The sequence below is a fragment of the Furipterus horrens genome, unplaced genomic scaffold (genome assembly GCF_987537825.1).
Source record: "Furipterus horrens unplaced genomic scaffold, mFurHor1.1.pri manual_scaffold_1, whole genome shotgun sequence".
In the NCBI taxonomy this organism is placed as follows: domain Eukaryota; kingdom Metazoa; phylum Chordata; class Mammalia; order Chiroptera; family Furipteridae; genus Furipterus; species Furipterus horrens.
In genome coordinates this window covers 107,340,853-107,355,874 of record NW_028327171.1, presented here as the reverse complement: position 1 = coordinate 107,355,874, position 15,022 = coordinate 107,340,853, and positions in this window count along the sequence as shown.

Below are 15,022 nucleotides of genomic sequence, written 5' to 3'. Positions count from 1 at the left end.
CTTAAATGAGAGCTACAGTCTGAGTGGTGGCGTTGCCCCAGCCAAACCCCCGCGTGCAGTGGGGTGCCTCGTCCTGTTCCAGTCTGTGGTGTGTGTGGCGTTCCCTTTCAAAGTGCTTGGCTGCATGCTGGAAACTTTGTTCTCTGGAATGCTCTGAAGTTGTGGCTAGGACCTTTCCCCTCATATCTAGTGAATGAAATATACAGTTTTTGTGTTTGTGAAGCTTTGGGATAGTACCCATAACCAGAAAACAGTGAGAACCCTTTCATTTGTTTTCAGTTGAGTCATTACTCCCTGCCACTAAGAAACATGCTTGAATTTAATAAGTATGTGTACATTTTAGAGAACCTACCTTATCTGAGGGTCATCTTCCCTCGTATTTAACAAAATGACAGTCTCGGGAAGGGAAAGTTTCATCCCTAGTAAATGACAGGTACCTTTCACAGTATCATTCTCAGAACCCCTCTGAGTGATGCATTTGCCAATCGCTATTGTCATTTATGGACCTAAAACCTGTCTAGTCACTGGAGTAGAGAATCTGTTATTGAAACGCACAGAAGATGTTGCTTTAGAAATGTAGTCTGGAAGAACATTCAGGAGGAATAGGTTTCTACACCCTTATTGTTTTATTTTTTAATTTTCATGAAACTCTTCTGTTTGGAAGTTTTCCCTAATTGTGGTCCTCTGTAATTCCCACCAATTTGTAAGTCCAGAGGCAGTGAAATGTCACAGTTGGGCAGTCCTGAGCTAAAAGCGGTACCATCCCATGTGTTGGAGCAGCCAAGAAATGCTTTGGTCAGATGGACATTGTCTAATATCATGTCTTTCTACCATTCGATTGCCCAACTGTGCATTTAAGACTCTTCAAGAAAAGGTTGGGGAAAAGTGTAAGGCCCAAATTTAGATGTGCATTAGATTTTAAACACAGGATATTCTTTGTGGAGCCTTTTTTTCCCTTTTATTTATTTTTTAATTGGCTGATCTTTAAAACTTTAAAAGTCTAGTTTACAGAGTAGTTATTTAAAATTAATTGCTAATTCAGAATTGTCATAATGAAAACTAATTTTTTAAATGCTTATTTTTATAAACTTGAAAATTAGTATAAAATGAGAAGAAAATATGCAGACTAAAGTATAATGCAGGCAGATGTGTAATAAATTATTTTTGAAATTGAACATTAAAATTCTGCTTCTTAAAGTCAGCCCTCAACTTGGGCATGTTGAGATTAGAATCTGTTTTTGTACTTGATAAACAAGATATGTGGGAAAGATTATATTTCATGTTTTTTCTCTCTTCATTTTCCAAAATGTATTCCTACTGTAAAATAGAATCAGTTTGGGTTGTATCAGCCTTATGACTTAATTTGGGTAAGATTTCCCATTTGTGTTTGGCATAGTCACGGGATGGGAAGTGTAGGCTTCCCAGGACTGCTGGGTTGGTTTTATTCGGGCCTCTGTTATGATCTGTCACTATTTGTGAAAATAATCTGTTGCAGACCGTGGTATTGCATCTAATTGAACTTCGGCAACAAGAACACAGCCAACAGCTTCTTTTTCAAAAAGGGTCTCAATCCCAGTGTTATTTCTATACATCAAACATTTAAAATGCTTATGGCAGAGAAGTAAGACATGCCACCGTGTCCTTCAGTCACCTCTCAATAACTAGTTTCTTTAGCTCCAACATAAATTAATTCTTTGAAGTGGTGGCATCCTTTTATGAATTGAGACCATAAAACCCCACCAAATGTCCCCTCTGCTTGTAAAGTGTGAATGAAGAAGGTGGTGGTGGTGGTGATTTTGTCAGACTGCGTGTTCATTTCAGGGCACAGTCAAAGATATCGTCCGCCCAGCTGCACCTCCATGGGATGTTTCAGAGCCCCCCCTTCGGGGACCACCTTCTGGCAGAGAATTCTGTGAGGTATGCAGTAGTTCTTTGTAGATACAGCTGCTAATTTGCACATTGCTATGTTCTGTTTGCTAAGGTTGGGAATTTTCATTTAACACGTACTACCTGTTATCAAAGGCACCAGGGAGAGTCAGTCATGGAATAACACACCATCCTCCCGGACGACGCTCCTGTGAAATCAACTTCCTACAGAAGGTGTAGCATTACAAAGGCATGTGAAGAGACTGCCCTCATTTCCACTTCTGTTTTTGGTTATTCGTTTGTAATAAACGGTTGGCATTTATGTGCTACAACCTATGAATTATTTTCAATTCTGAGTTTCAGATAAAACATCAAAGTCAGTACATACTGCTCCTTTGAAATTTGGGTAAAATTTATAAACCATATATATAGTCATTTTTGTATTTTTTCTATGTCGTGAAAACCAAAGTTGTAATTTTATAAGTCTTTGATTCACTAAAATTCTATAATTTAAACGGATTTTTTGTATATTTAGAAATAAGGCATTCAAAGACTATGCTTAACTTTCTATGCATGCATTTGGAAGCTGTTTTTACCTGATAATGTTAACATAGTACTAAGTTGTATTCATAAAATACTGATCTGTGTTGCATATCAAAATAAACTGGTGTGTGCTCCGCCTGGATTTGAAATACTGACCAGTGAAGCCTAGTGACTTTTTTCACATTAAATTGGCCTGAAATTGGTGTTATAGGAATATGGAAGAGTTTCAGTTCTGTTACAGATTCCACCTCTCTCTTTGACTGTTAAAATGTATTTCTGTTCATAATGGTTCTACACTTAAAGGAAAAATAGATTATATTAAGAAGTTTCCAAAAAGTCATTCTTCCTGCCAACTTTCAAAGGTACAAGAGGGATTCCTCATGTAAGACTAGGAAATTCATCAGTAAAGATTGAGGGCCCTTGTTTTACAATGTTTGTTGTTGTTTTTTTCTTTTTAATCTAATTCTTCTAACATCAGTTGAAAGGGAAAATACTGTTGCCCAGTAATGTTCGTCATATATTCAAGTACCTGGTCAGGGTGTCAAGTACCTCCTGAAAACGCTGAACTGTGCTAGATGCGGCGTCACGCACCCTGAAGTTGTGGGAAGGACACAACAGGACACTCAGTCCTGCCACTTGGACCTGCTGCTTTCCAACATTTCTTCACCTCAAAATGAAAGTGCTGATGTCTCCAGGTGCTGGGAACTTCCTCATTATTTCTTTGGGTGATTTCTGTTACATATTTGCCTCCAGCAGTAAGGTGCCCACCACTCCACCCGCCCACGTGAGACCACCAGGTCTTCAGAGTTCACGGTCAGCATTGTCCAAGAGTGTAATCTTGATTCCAAGGGGAACATTTCTTTTCTAAGTGCTGTCTGATCACAGCTTAGATGTTACCAGCACAGTGGTTAGACTTATAACTACCTCTCTCTTCATACAGAGCCTAATCTGTTTCAGAGGTAGACTTTTTATTTATGAAAAGAGAAAATTATTGCAACTGAAAATGAGGACCAGATGGTAAAGTTAATAGTAGAGGCAACCCAGAAAATACCACTTTTACAATCTTAGGGTGGTAATGGAAACAGGGCTTTCTAATTTGTCATTGTCATATTTTGTGGCAATTATGTGTACTATGTTAACATGAGTCCCAGCCTGAGGAATTACCATTGGTATAATTAAGAGACTTGCTGTTCACACAGCATTCCAAAAATACCGCTGTGTTGCTCTGTTCCCTTTAACAAGAATGAAGACTAGCTTTGCAATCCCCCCCCCTTTTTTTTTTTAAATCTCAGCCTTACAAATAGACTGGCTCATTGTCATACAGTTTAGTGGTGAAGAAACTGTTCTAAGCAACTATTACCAAAAATAGCCATACCTATTAACATTCCACTGCTTGCAGCTGAGAACCAGTTAGAAGAGAGCTGTGTGGTTTTTGTTTGGGGGTTGTTTTTTTGTTTGTTTTTTGACCACTTTCTTTTAGACATGTGAGGGACTATTTAATCTTTTTCTTTTCAAATTTAGACACACACGTTAGAGGTAGGTCTCATTGCCAAAAATATTTTTTCCCACAAAAGGCAATTCACTCTAAAAGTCATTTGATAAGCAAAAATAAAATGTGCGAGAAGCTGTGCACATAAGCACCTGGTACCCATTTCATAAATCTTTTTAATACGTGGAAATTGTATTCTGCTCACTAATTCCAGTACATAGACATTACCACAGCAGCTCTCTGGCGTCTGTCTTTGACCTTGGTGGATGCAATCCAGATACCTTTCCAGATGCTGTACTTGTTTAAAGCCCGGATGTCACTTCTGCCTCCCATGTTGTTGTAGTCTGGCTGCCCCGCTGTGGGGCAGCACTTCACTGCTGATCTGGGGCCGTGGGAGTAAAAGGAGTTTGGGAAACAGCTTTAGGCCAAGGACACGGAAGGGACAGAAAGGAAAGACTAATGAAAATCAGTTATGGGTCTCTATTGTCCATATAAAGTAAAGGCAGTCAGATCTCAGCATATTCTGGAGGGGTACAGAAAATAACACTTGTTAAAGCACAGAAACCAGCTTGGATGTGTGGTGGGTGGCTCCATCTATTCATGCCCGCTGCCCCGGTGCCCCCCTGCCCCGCTGCAGAGCCCTCCCCGCACAGACCCTGCAGGCTGCTTGGGTTTGAAATGCGCAGGGCTTTTGGAGCTAGTCAGAAGGCAGGTGTTTAGTGTTCTTGTTTAATGGAGAGCCTGCTTGTTATTCTTTGAAACGTTCGGGGAGGTCAGTTCCCACTCTTCTTCTGTTTCTGGATATTTTTGGAGCTGGCCTCGGCCATGAGAAAATGTCAGGCCACCTTATAAGGCCACGTCTGGTCCCGAGAATGCTTGTCTGCAGCACATCCAGTACACTGTGCGACTGTGGGTGTGAATTAACTTGACTCTTGGACTGTGGGTTTTCTCACAGATTTAAAATGCTGCTTATTCATGCCATGGATTATTCTCACTCTTTAGCAGGCTTAAGTCTCCCTCAAGAGAGAGCTGTTTAAATGACACCAATTTTGGACATACAAAATAGATAACCAAAAGCATATGTAAACCAGGTAATGTCCTCAACCGCCACACTAGTTGATCGTACTGGGCCGATTATATTAGTTACCACAGGTGGTTTGTTTATATAACTAGTGTATGTCAGTGAAATGCACAGAATATTAGTTCTGAGCAATGATGGAAATATAGATATGTTATGGAGAAGGGTGTTCTGTGGTTTAAAAAGTTGACGCAAGATTAAAGTTTTCTCTCCTACTAATAAACTTTTCAGACTTTTTTGCATACGAATGCAGTTTATGGATGGAGGGGGGTGGGCAGGAAGGATGCTAATACAGGATTTTCAAAAGATACTTTTGACCTTTATCCTTGAAACATCTTCAGGGCTAAGGTTGCTTGAACACCTTGAAAAATATTAATCTAGCAGCATTCCCCATAGGGAGAGTTAACCCATCCAGGGGACGGGGGGACAGAGATAGGTAAATGAATTTTTAGACTGAGAACCCAGGTGTCAGCAGCCCCAGCGGAGTCTATCATTGCTGCTGACTGGTAGATCTAAAAGGTGTCTGTCGATCAGCAGATGGGAACATGGCTCATACGAGAAATTCCGGCTGGGACAGCAGCCCATATAGTGCCTCACAGGCTTAAAACCCCAAGCTGGGGTCAGTCTAACTGCCACTCGCCCTGCACCTACACTGGTTTCTGAACACAGGTTCAAGTGCTGGCTGTCAGCCACTCACTCAGGAGATGGTCTCCTACATTCCCCGCTGTCACCAGATGGTGGCTGCTGTGTCCCGGTGTGCCCTGTTATCTGACAAGGTTTTAAAGTTCCTTTCATTCTGGGTTGCATCCTCCGGACATCAGCTGACCACACAGCCCCTTCTGAGCCAGAGAAGCCAACACTATAGAAAGGAAATCCAAGGCCCTAAGAGGGCACATGACTTGCCCCGCCACACAGTGAGACACAGAACTGGGACTGGCCCTCGGCCCCCCGCCACGGCAGCTCCAGGGCTGTGGGTCCTCTCCCGCCCACACCCACTCATCCCATGGCTTTGCTGAAGCTTCCACCTCTCTTCCCTTGCCCTGTTTCCCAGTCTCCCCTGTCCATGACCCCTCAGCCTTCCCCATCAGCCCCTCCTTCCAGACTCCACTGTACTTCTCACTATTATCATGAACCCCCGTGCCCCTGTGCCCCCCCAGTGCACCCACATTGCAAAACCCCAAGCTGGGGTCTGTCCAGCCACTGCCCTTCCCCAGCCTGCTCACTCTCAGGGCTACCCACCTGGCGCACTGTCCATCATTCCCTTTCAACTCCATCTCCTCCTCAAACCTCTGACTGACTCTCAGACCAGAATAGCGCCCCAAATGCCAGAGAGCAAAGAGCCAACAGACAGCAATCTTCCCATGTTCTGTCACCAAATCCATAAACTTGCCTATATCAGCTCCCCCTTTTCTTGTCTTGATGTTAGAATGGAAGGGGTGACGCTCTAGATGTTTCCATTGTCCTCCCCTTCAGGGACCTCACTCTAGCCATTTCGATCTCTCTGACCCTCCTCTTTGCCAGTTCTTCCCATGAAATACCTTCCCACCTTGACCTTGACCCCCATGCACTTCACTGTTTCCATCCTCTCTCCTGCTCTCTGCAAGTTGACTATAATCACTTCTCTACTTTTCACCTCCTAGTCTTTTCCCATCTCACCAGCCTGGCTCTTCCCATGCCACTGACCTGGCTCTCTTCGAGGTCACTGGTGACCTCCTTGTTATGAAATCCTACACATGCTCTTTAGTCCTGGTCTTAGGATTGAAACTGGGATGCCATTCTGCTGGATATTAGGCTTTGGAGCTGACTTGGGGGTGCCAGTGTCAGAATATGGAGGCAGCCAGAATGCACACCTGGACTTTTGATAGTCAACCTGGTCCTGGCCAGGACTCCCAGAGGCAGAGGCAGATATAACGGCGGGAGCACTGGGCGCGCACCCTGGGCCCCGACTTCTGAAGGGCCCCACAAAACCCCAACTTTGCACTTTTTTCTAATGACACCAACTTTGGTTTCATATGTGCAATTTTAATTATGTACAAGTTTACAGTCGGCAGTAAAACCTGATAGTATGTTTATATTCGCTTATTTTCACTCTTTCATTACTACGCTGCATACTATACACATACTACGCTGCATAGGCCCCGCGCGCAGCTGCGCTACCACTCATCAGAGCAATAGAATTGTATTTGTACTTAACAAAGTTTCTCCTGCAGTGCAGACTTATGACATATGCAAATACACAGGGATGTAAATTAGTTTGTGGATATGTACTTGTTTCATTTATGGTTTTAAAAATAGTTTTCTGTGTGTATAAATAAATATTCAGGTAAGTTGAAATTATATTAAAATAAAATTAATGCCTATTGAAATTATATTAAGATAAAATTAATTCCTGTTGTTACATCAGCACCTGGATTTTTGTAGTTTATGAATAATTTTTGAATTTTAATTAATCATTAATTTATTGCACTATAATGAAAAATCTCTTCTCTAGTATTCTAATCATTCAGACTATTAAATTTTATATTTTTCTTTTCATTGGTAGCTAGAAAAATGAAATGACATCAAAACTTTGTGATTATTATGCTATAATTAATTATATTATACATATATTCAAAATTTATTGGAAATAAAACATTAATAGTACATGATATTTTTTATTTATTTAAAAATATGGTTAACATGTATTTTTATTTTCCCTGTCTCTCTCTTCTTTTTAAGGGGCCCAATATTTTCTTCTGCGCCCAGGGCCTCAACTGACTTTAATCCACCCCTACCCAGAGGAAATGTTAATGGCCTTAGCCAGATATGTTAACTAACCTGGTGTGAGGGGAGCAATGAAATAGAAAGGACCTACTGAATATGTTCATAAGCAAACTCACCCTGTCTGAAATGTGTGGTTGACAAGTATAAAAAAGGCACCTACAGAAGTGCGGGTGGGACTCCTACGGGCCCACAGGTGTCCCCATTCCCCATTCCCCATTCCCTGCTCCCTTGCTCCCCATTCCCCTTGCTCCTATGGGCCCTCGAGTTGGTCCAGGAGTTGCCTCTCCCCTCCACCCCCTTCCCCTTTTTCCCTCAATAAACCCATCGCCTGATCCCACAGTGGTCTCCGGGTGATTTCTCAGAGCAAGGCTGCCCTGAGAGCCAGTAATACCCAATCCTGGTCCAGAATGCTCATTTCTCCTCCCTCATGAAGGTCTGTGCAAAGGAAATAATGGGGAGCCAGCCAACAAACAGTGTAATGACCAACTGTGGCTTAAGCTTCACAGGAGAATTCTGGTAAGCTGGGCAAAACCTTAGAGAACACTCCTGCTTCCTCAACTAGTAAGAGGTAGTTGCTCAGCTCACCTCCCACCCCACCCCACCCCACCTGATTCTTCTCCATCCCAGGTCTCACCACTGACACGGAGAAAGGCTGACCCAACACACCACCACCTCCAGACTGAGGGTGTATGCTGCCAAGCTTGGCACCAGGCTGGCCCAGGCTGGTAGAGGCCCAGGCTGGGAGGCACAAGAAAGTACCTGGGGAGAAAGCAGATCCTTCTTTGCTAACTGCTAATGGCTAGGAGATCCAGAAGAGAGACCCACACTCCTGTACACCAATCTCTTAATGCGCATTGGCTCCACTCACTCTCACTAGCAGATGTAGCTCCATCAGCTCTTGAAAATGAGCACTAAAATCAGCATTGCTTTTCCTTAGGGATGAGCTAAGGTGTGCTTGGGGGAAAATGAAGAGAGATCTGGAATCCTTCCCAGGAAGCCAACATTGCTCTTGAGATGAACTTTGCTCTAGACAGCCTGCTCTTCTGGTTTTCTCCTGCCGCCTTGAACAGCTTTCTCAGTCTTCTCTGCCTATCCCCTGACTCAGATGTTCTCAAGCTTGAGTACATTAAGAATCACCCAGGGTGCTTGACAAAGTCAGACTCCTCAGCTCCCTCAGACCTACATAATTTGACTCACTGGAGATGGAGCATGGGGGCCCATTTTTACACCAGCTGCATGGGTGATCCTGCTGCAGGGCCTTATTCCAAAGAACATTGCTGGAAGGGATCCTGAGAGTTCCATCCAGCTCCTCACTTCAAACCCGAGGCCCCTGACGAGCAGCGCCCCCAGAGCAGATAGAGCCCTTACACATGTCCATGGGGCCCACATTATATATGTTTTAATGGAATCAGTTGCCAAACAGTTTAAAATTGAGCAATGTCGTGTGACCATCTAAGAGAAATTAGAAGATGAGGCAGCAGGAGTCCACGGTCCCGTATGTCGGGAGCCGGTGAGTGCCAGGCAGGACTACCACATTGGATTGTGCGCGGACTAGGGAGGGATGGAGCTGAGGCCCCAGGGCCACCTGTGCAGAGACTGCCCGCCCAGCCAGGCTCTCGGGGGGGCATGTGAAGTGGGAACTGGAGAGGAGGAGCGTGGCTGTCGCGCCTTGAGTTCCTTCTCCGAGCTGCCAACGGTGGGCCTGTGACTGGAGGCTGCGTCTATGCCGCTGCTCTCCTGGACGCCTCCACCTGGATGTCCCATAAGCACCTAAGCTCAGCCAACCCAAAATGAAATTCATCATCATCCTCTCCTCCCCCTGCCACAAACCTCTCCCCCACTCCTAGTCATCCCACCTCACTGAACGGCACCGTCCACCAGCTGCTCCAACCAAGAACCTGGGAGTCATCTTTCCTCTTCTGCATCCTCACTGGCCCTCACTTTTTTTAGTCAGTATCTAGATCTATTTCCTGAGGATGAACTGAATCGATCAGTGTCCCTCCTCTGCTGCCTCCTCGCCTGCCCAAGCCACCACCTTCTCAGCGGGACAGCAGCAGTGGGCTCTTAGCGAGCTCTGGCTTCCACTCTAGTCCTCCCCCAAACCCATTCTTCATACAGCAGCCGGGACAGCCTCTTAGGATGCAGACAGCATCACGTGGTTGTCCGCTTAAGGCCTCAGTAACTCTCTGTTGCTCTTGGTGTCAGCCCCACACCCCTGACCCTGTCCCAGAGGCCTTCTGCTTCCATCTCCAGCCCCTCCTCAGGCCACCAGCCAGGTCTGTGAAAGTCTCCCAGGCCCCAGGACACTGATTCACACCTGCTGGCCTTTGTTAACCACAATCCCTCTCCCTGGAAGACTCTTTAGCTCCCTCTCCACCTGTTCACTTCCTTCCCACCCTTCAGGCTCAGCTGAGGCCTGGCCTCCAGGAAGCACCTGCCCTGAGGTGAGGTCCCGGACTCTCCTGTGCTCCTCCTCGTAGCCAGGGCTACCTGAAAAAGGCCAGGAGACCCAGTTAAATTAGAATTTCAGATAACAGGGAAGAATTTTTTTTATAGAAGTATGTCTCATGCAATATTTTCTTTGCTAAGTCACTGTGGTTGTGCCTGTACTTGCCCCTCATCGTCCTCATTGCCATCTTTTGTCACCCGTTCGCCTGCCATGACTGTGAGTTCCCCGAGGACTGGGACTCTTCAAGGTTAGGTACCTCTGTGTTCTTGGGGCCTAACCTTCCACTGGGGTTTGGGAGACTGGCAGGAAACAAATGATCAGTGGGGTTGTTTCAGATGCTGGTAAGTCCTGTGACGAAACTTGGAAAGGCAGTGTATTGGGAAGGGGTTGGCCTGCTGCTTTGGCCAGGGGACTCAGGCACGGTCCCTCTGAGGCATGAGAGGCCCACAGCCCACAGTGGTCTCCCTCCACCATTCACCTCCCTGTTCCTGGAGCACGGGGGCGTTGGTGGGAGACGGGCTCCATTTGGGATGAACAGGCACAGCTGCAGGCTCCTTGGAGACTTAGCCTTCCCTGGACGGGACCCCCTGAGAAGCCCACAGGAGGCTGAGGTCCATGGAGGCTCTAAGCCCTGGGCCCCCGGCTGCAGCATCCTGCACGGGCCTCTGTCTGAGCACGGAGGGCCTGAGCTCAGTACCCTCCCAGGACTCGGCTTTTTGCTCAGGCACTTCTCATGAGCAACGCTGCTGAGAGTGAGAGATTGCGGGCCTGTTGCTTGCTTGTCTGTAGCAGCCAAAGCCCACAGCCCTGCCCGCAGTGCCTAGGGTCACAGGTGTGCGCCCCCACACTGTGGGCACCACTGACCATCGCTGCCTCTTCTCCTCAGCCTTCGGACACCTAATCAAGCCCAGGTCTCCCTGGAGGCTCCAGGCCCTGACCACAACCTGCCAGCGGTCTGGGACTACTTCTTCCACATCCAAAGCAAGGGAAAGACAAGCAGCCCCACTTGCTCCATGGAAGGCTCTCCTGAGTACCACTGACCCCCCATAACCTGCCAAACCACCAGCCCAGGTCATACATTAGGGAACCACTATGTATCACAGTCAAAGAGGCCTCAGGCTGGCACTATCGCCTCCAGCCTCCACTTATCTAGACTTGGAAACTGATGCCAGGGAGAGCAAGAGACACAAGCCGTCGGGGGCGGAGCTGGACCACTCATGCCCCCCGCAGCCCAGCCTGCAAGACTAGCCTGTAGGGCCCTGCTGGGTACACACTGAGGGTTTCCTGCTGGGAAGGCAGAGCCTCAGAGGCCCACACTGATTTCAGGCATAGCCGTTCAGAGGGATCGTAGAGCCAGGGCCGGCCACCCCACCTGGACCCCGCAGAGAGTGCCATGGTTGCTGCCCGTACCGAAAACTTAGAGGACACCACCAGAGGCCTCTGTGCCAGGCCATCCAATGAGGGTTCATGGAAGCCCTGTGGTTATAGCAACTCAACCTGAGCCAGAGTTCCTACAGATATTCACCCAGGAGCGGCAGTGTGGGGGTTCCTTCCAGAAGTCCCAGCTGCCAGCATCAGTCCCTCTCCCTCCAGTGGGAGAAGCCCTGGCCTGGGATGCAGCCTGCAAATGTGGAATCCAAGGGCTGGCCCGGCCTCCTGTCAGGAATCTCGGTTGGGCACGGTTGACTTGCCCAGTATATTTAGAAAAGTCAGGCTCCGGTTGCTCCCTGTTCCCTGCAAAGTGTGAACTGCACCCATCACATGGAAATGTGATTCACTTCTCACCAGCAGGGTGCTTCCAACCGCCTCCTGGCAACGCTCCTTCCCTGCCCAACTCAGACCTCCTGCACCCCTGTTCCCCTGTCCTCCTGGAGCAGCTGAGGGAGAGCAGGGAAGAGGCACCTGGTGGGTGAGGGCGGGGCAGAGGCACAAGATCTGTTGCATTTTCTGAGATCAATGCATTGGTCTTAGCCTGTTTCCTTTTTTTCTGGAAATCGAGGAGTTTGCTTGCTTCTTCACGGCCTCACAGCCCTCAGTTCCCAATCCTCCCACCTCTGCTGCTCCCGGGGTCTGCAGAAGCCCTGGAAAAGTTCACAGTCAGTGGCGAGAACCTCATGCAAACAAATGCAACAAAGCAAAGGTTGTACCCCAGCTGCCTGTGGGCTAAACGTGGCTTTTTTTTTTCCTTCTTTTTCTAAAATGATATTCTAACTGGTTTGGGTTAGCAACAGTTTTAAATTAAGAGAGTTCACATTTAAAAACTTAATTTCTGGCTTCTCTTATAAAAAACCTGGAACTCTGGCAACTCTGGGCCACAGTCCTGCAGGGCACATGGCGGGGGAGTGGGGTGCTGGCTGCCCCCTCTCCACGGCAGGCCCTCCAGGTTACCCCACCAGGCTGTGCGTCCACTTCTGGTCCCTGCCTGGGCACAGGAGGGCTGTGGGTGTGTCACCCCACATGTCTAGGTCTCCCACCTTTGCTGGTCTCTACCTGTATGTACCCCTATGGCAGGTACAAAGCATGCGTATACCCTCTGCCACAAGGACACGAGGGAGATGTGACTTATCCTACTCCTTTAACTTCTCATGCTCTGCGTTCCTCGGTCTTCCCAATTTATCTCCTATTTCCTCTGCACTCCTTTCTGTGCCTTAAATTATTGGAATGTGGGGCTCTATTTTTGCCCAGCACCAACTTCCCCAGCCCCTACCTGACTCCTTGGAGACAGAGCATCACAGAGCTCTGCAGTCAGGCCTGAATTTGATTCCCGCCCCACTTTCTACCATCGCCATTTCCCTGTGCCTCTCACGTGAATGATGTGGACAACCGAACACCAGGTGGGCAGGGCTGCCATGGGGGTGAGAGGAGCTATTGCCTGCTCATTCAGCTCATTCGATGGTCAGAGGGCTCTGAGTGTGTTTCAGTGGCGAGCAGAGCAGAGGCTGCGGCCACCTCTCCAGGCGCTGCGGGAACCTCACCCACATCCCCACCTCCTGGTCCCAGGAAATAGTCCAAGTACATGAGCTACGCCACAGAAGGGCCCAGAGGTGGCAGTGCCTCTGGTCCTTGAGGTCAAGAACACCCTTCAATGACAAGTCTCAAATGACTGTTTTGGGGCCCAGACTGAGCTCCTCCCCAACAGGCCAGGTCAGTGGGACAAGCCAGAACCTCAGGCCATGCATTCCCCTCCATCCTCCAAGTGACCAACCCAACACCTGCGCTAGCACAGTGCTGCAGGCACATCCTCCTGTGTCTTCCAGCTGGAGGTGGGTGTGGGGGCTGAAGGAAAGCAGCACAGGAGGCCTGACTAGGCCTGCGGTGACGGTCATCACCTCTTCTCCTGGGAGGCGTCAGCGTGGTCAAAGAGTGTTAGACTTTGTAACAGGCCATGTCACAGATTACCTGCTATGACGCTCTCCTCCTTGCCATTTGCCACTTCGTGCCACCTTAGGGCTCCTTTAGCCTGCAGGAACCCCACCCCCAGTGACCATAGGTCCTGCTCAGCAGGCTGTTCCTGGTCGGCCGGGCAGAGACCAGAGGGGACAAGTCTGGGACAAGTTCCCCGGGTTGGCTGATTGCCACCCTGGTGAAGGAGGTAGCCTTACACTTTCTTGATGTGGATGAGGGCCTTGGTGGGTGAGGGGGGAGAAGAAGGGAAGATCACACTCACAAGGACCCAAGCCGGTGGTTCTCCAGGGGAGAGCTTGTTATCTCACAGGCTAAATTCAAGCAATGCACAGGGCCCTGCTCCCCCTGGGGGCTCCAGAGGAGATCCTGCCTTATCTCTTCCAGCTGCTGGTGGCTCAGGTTTCCCTGGTTTATGGCAGCATCACTCCAGTCTCTGCCTCTGTCTTCCCATGGCCTTCTCTGCATCTCTGCATCTCAAATCTTCCTCTCCTTTCCTCCTTCTCACAGGAATGCCAGTCATTGGATTTAAAGCCCACCCTAAATTCCAAATGCTCTCATCTCAAAATGAGATTGTAATCTAATTTTAACATCTTAAAATGGGATCTTAATCCTTAATTATGTTTGCAGGCCTCATTTCCAAATACTGTAAGGCCACATTCACAGAAACCAGGGGTTAGACCTTGCACCTATCCTTTTGGGGGACACCACTCAGTTTCCTCTTCTATAAATGGGGACTGTGGTAGCACCTGCTTCACAAAACATGGATCACTATGTGCACAGCACCTGGGGTAGAGCCCTGCACATCGGAAGTGCTCAATACCTGTTAGTTGCTGTTATCATTCCTCATCCTTCAAGACACCACTCCAGGAAGCCTGCTCTGAGCGGCTTCCCCTAGGGCCAATGAAAACCGTTGCCACACCTCTGCTTCCACGACCTCTGAGGGCCCCTCCAGCTTTCCCCGGGGTCTGTGTCAACTGGGAGGAGGCTGGTTCCTTTTGCCAGCCGGTTGGCTCCTGTAGGTTAAAAAAATGGATCTTATTCATGTCTTTAATTTAAAAAATCCATTTTTGAGTCATGTGAAAATATTTTGGTCATAAGCAATCATATGTATATGGAGACATCTGAGAGCAAACGTAACCATCCTGATAAGCCCAAGAGTCTCACGGTTTTCTCCTGACCATTTCCCCATCTCTCCAGCACCCGGTACGGAGCCTACCACGTGAGGTCAGGCACAGGCATTTGTTCGTAAATTAAAGGAGGACAGCAACCTGAAGGTGAGAGAAGACATAAAAGAGCAGCTGAATGTACTGCCCAAGGACCCCTCACTTGGGGTGACATGGAGAAAGTATGTAGGAACTGACCCAACATCCACAACCCAAGCAAGTTCCCTGCCAGAGTTGCCCTGTGGCAACAGTGAGTAGCTGTCCTG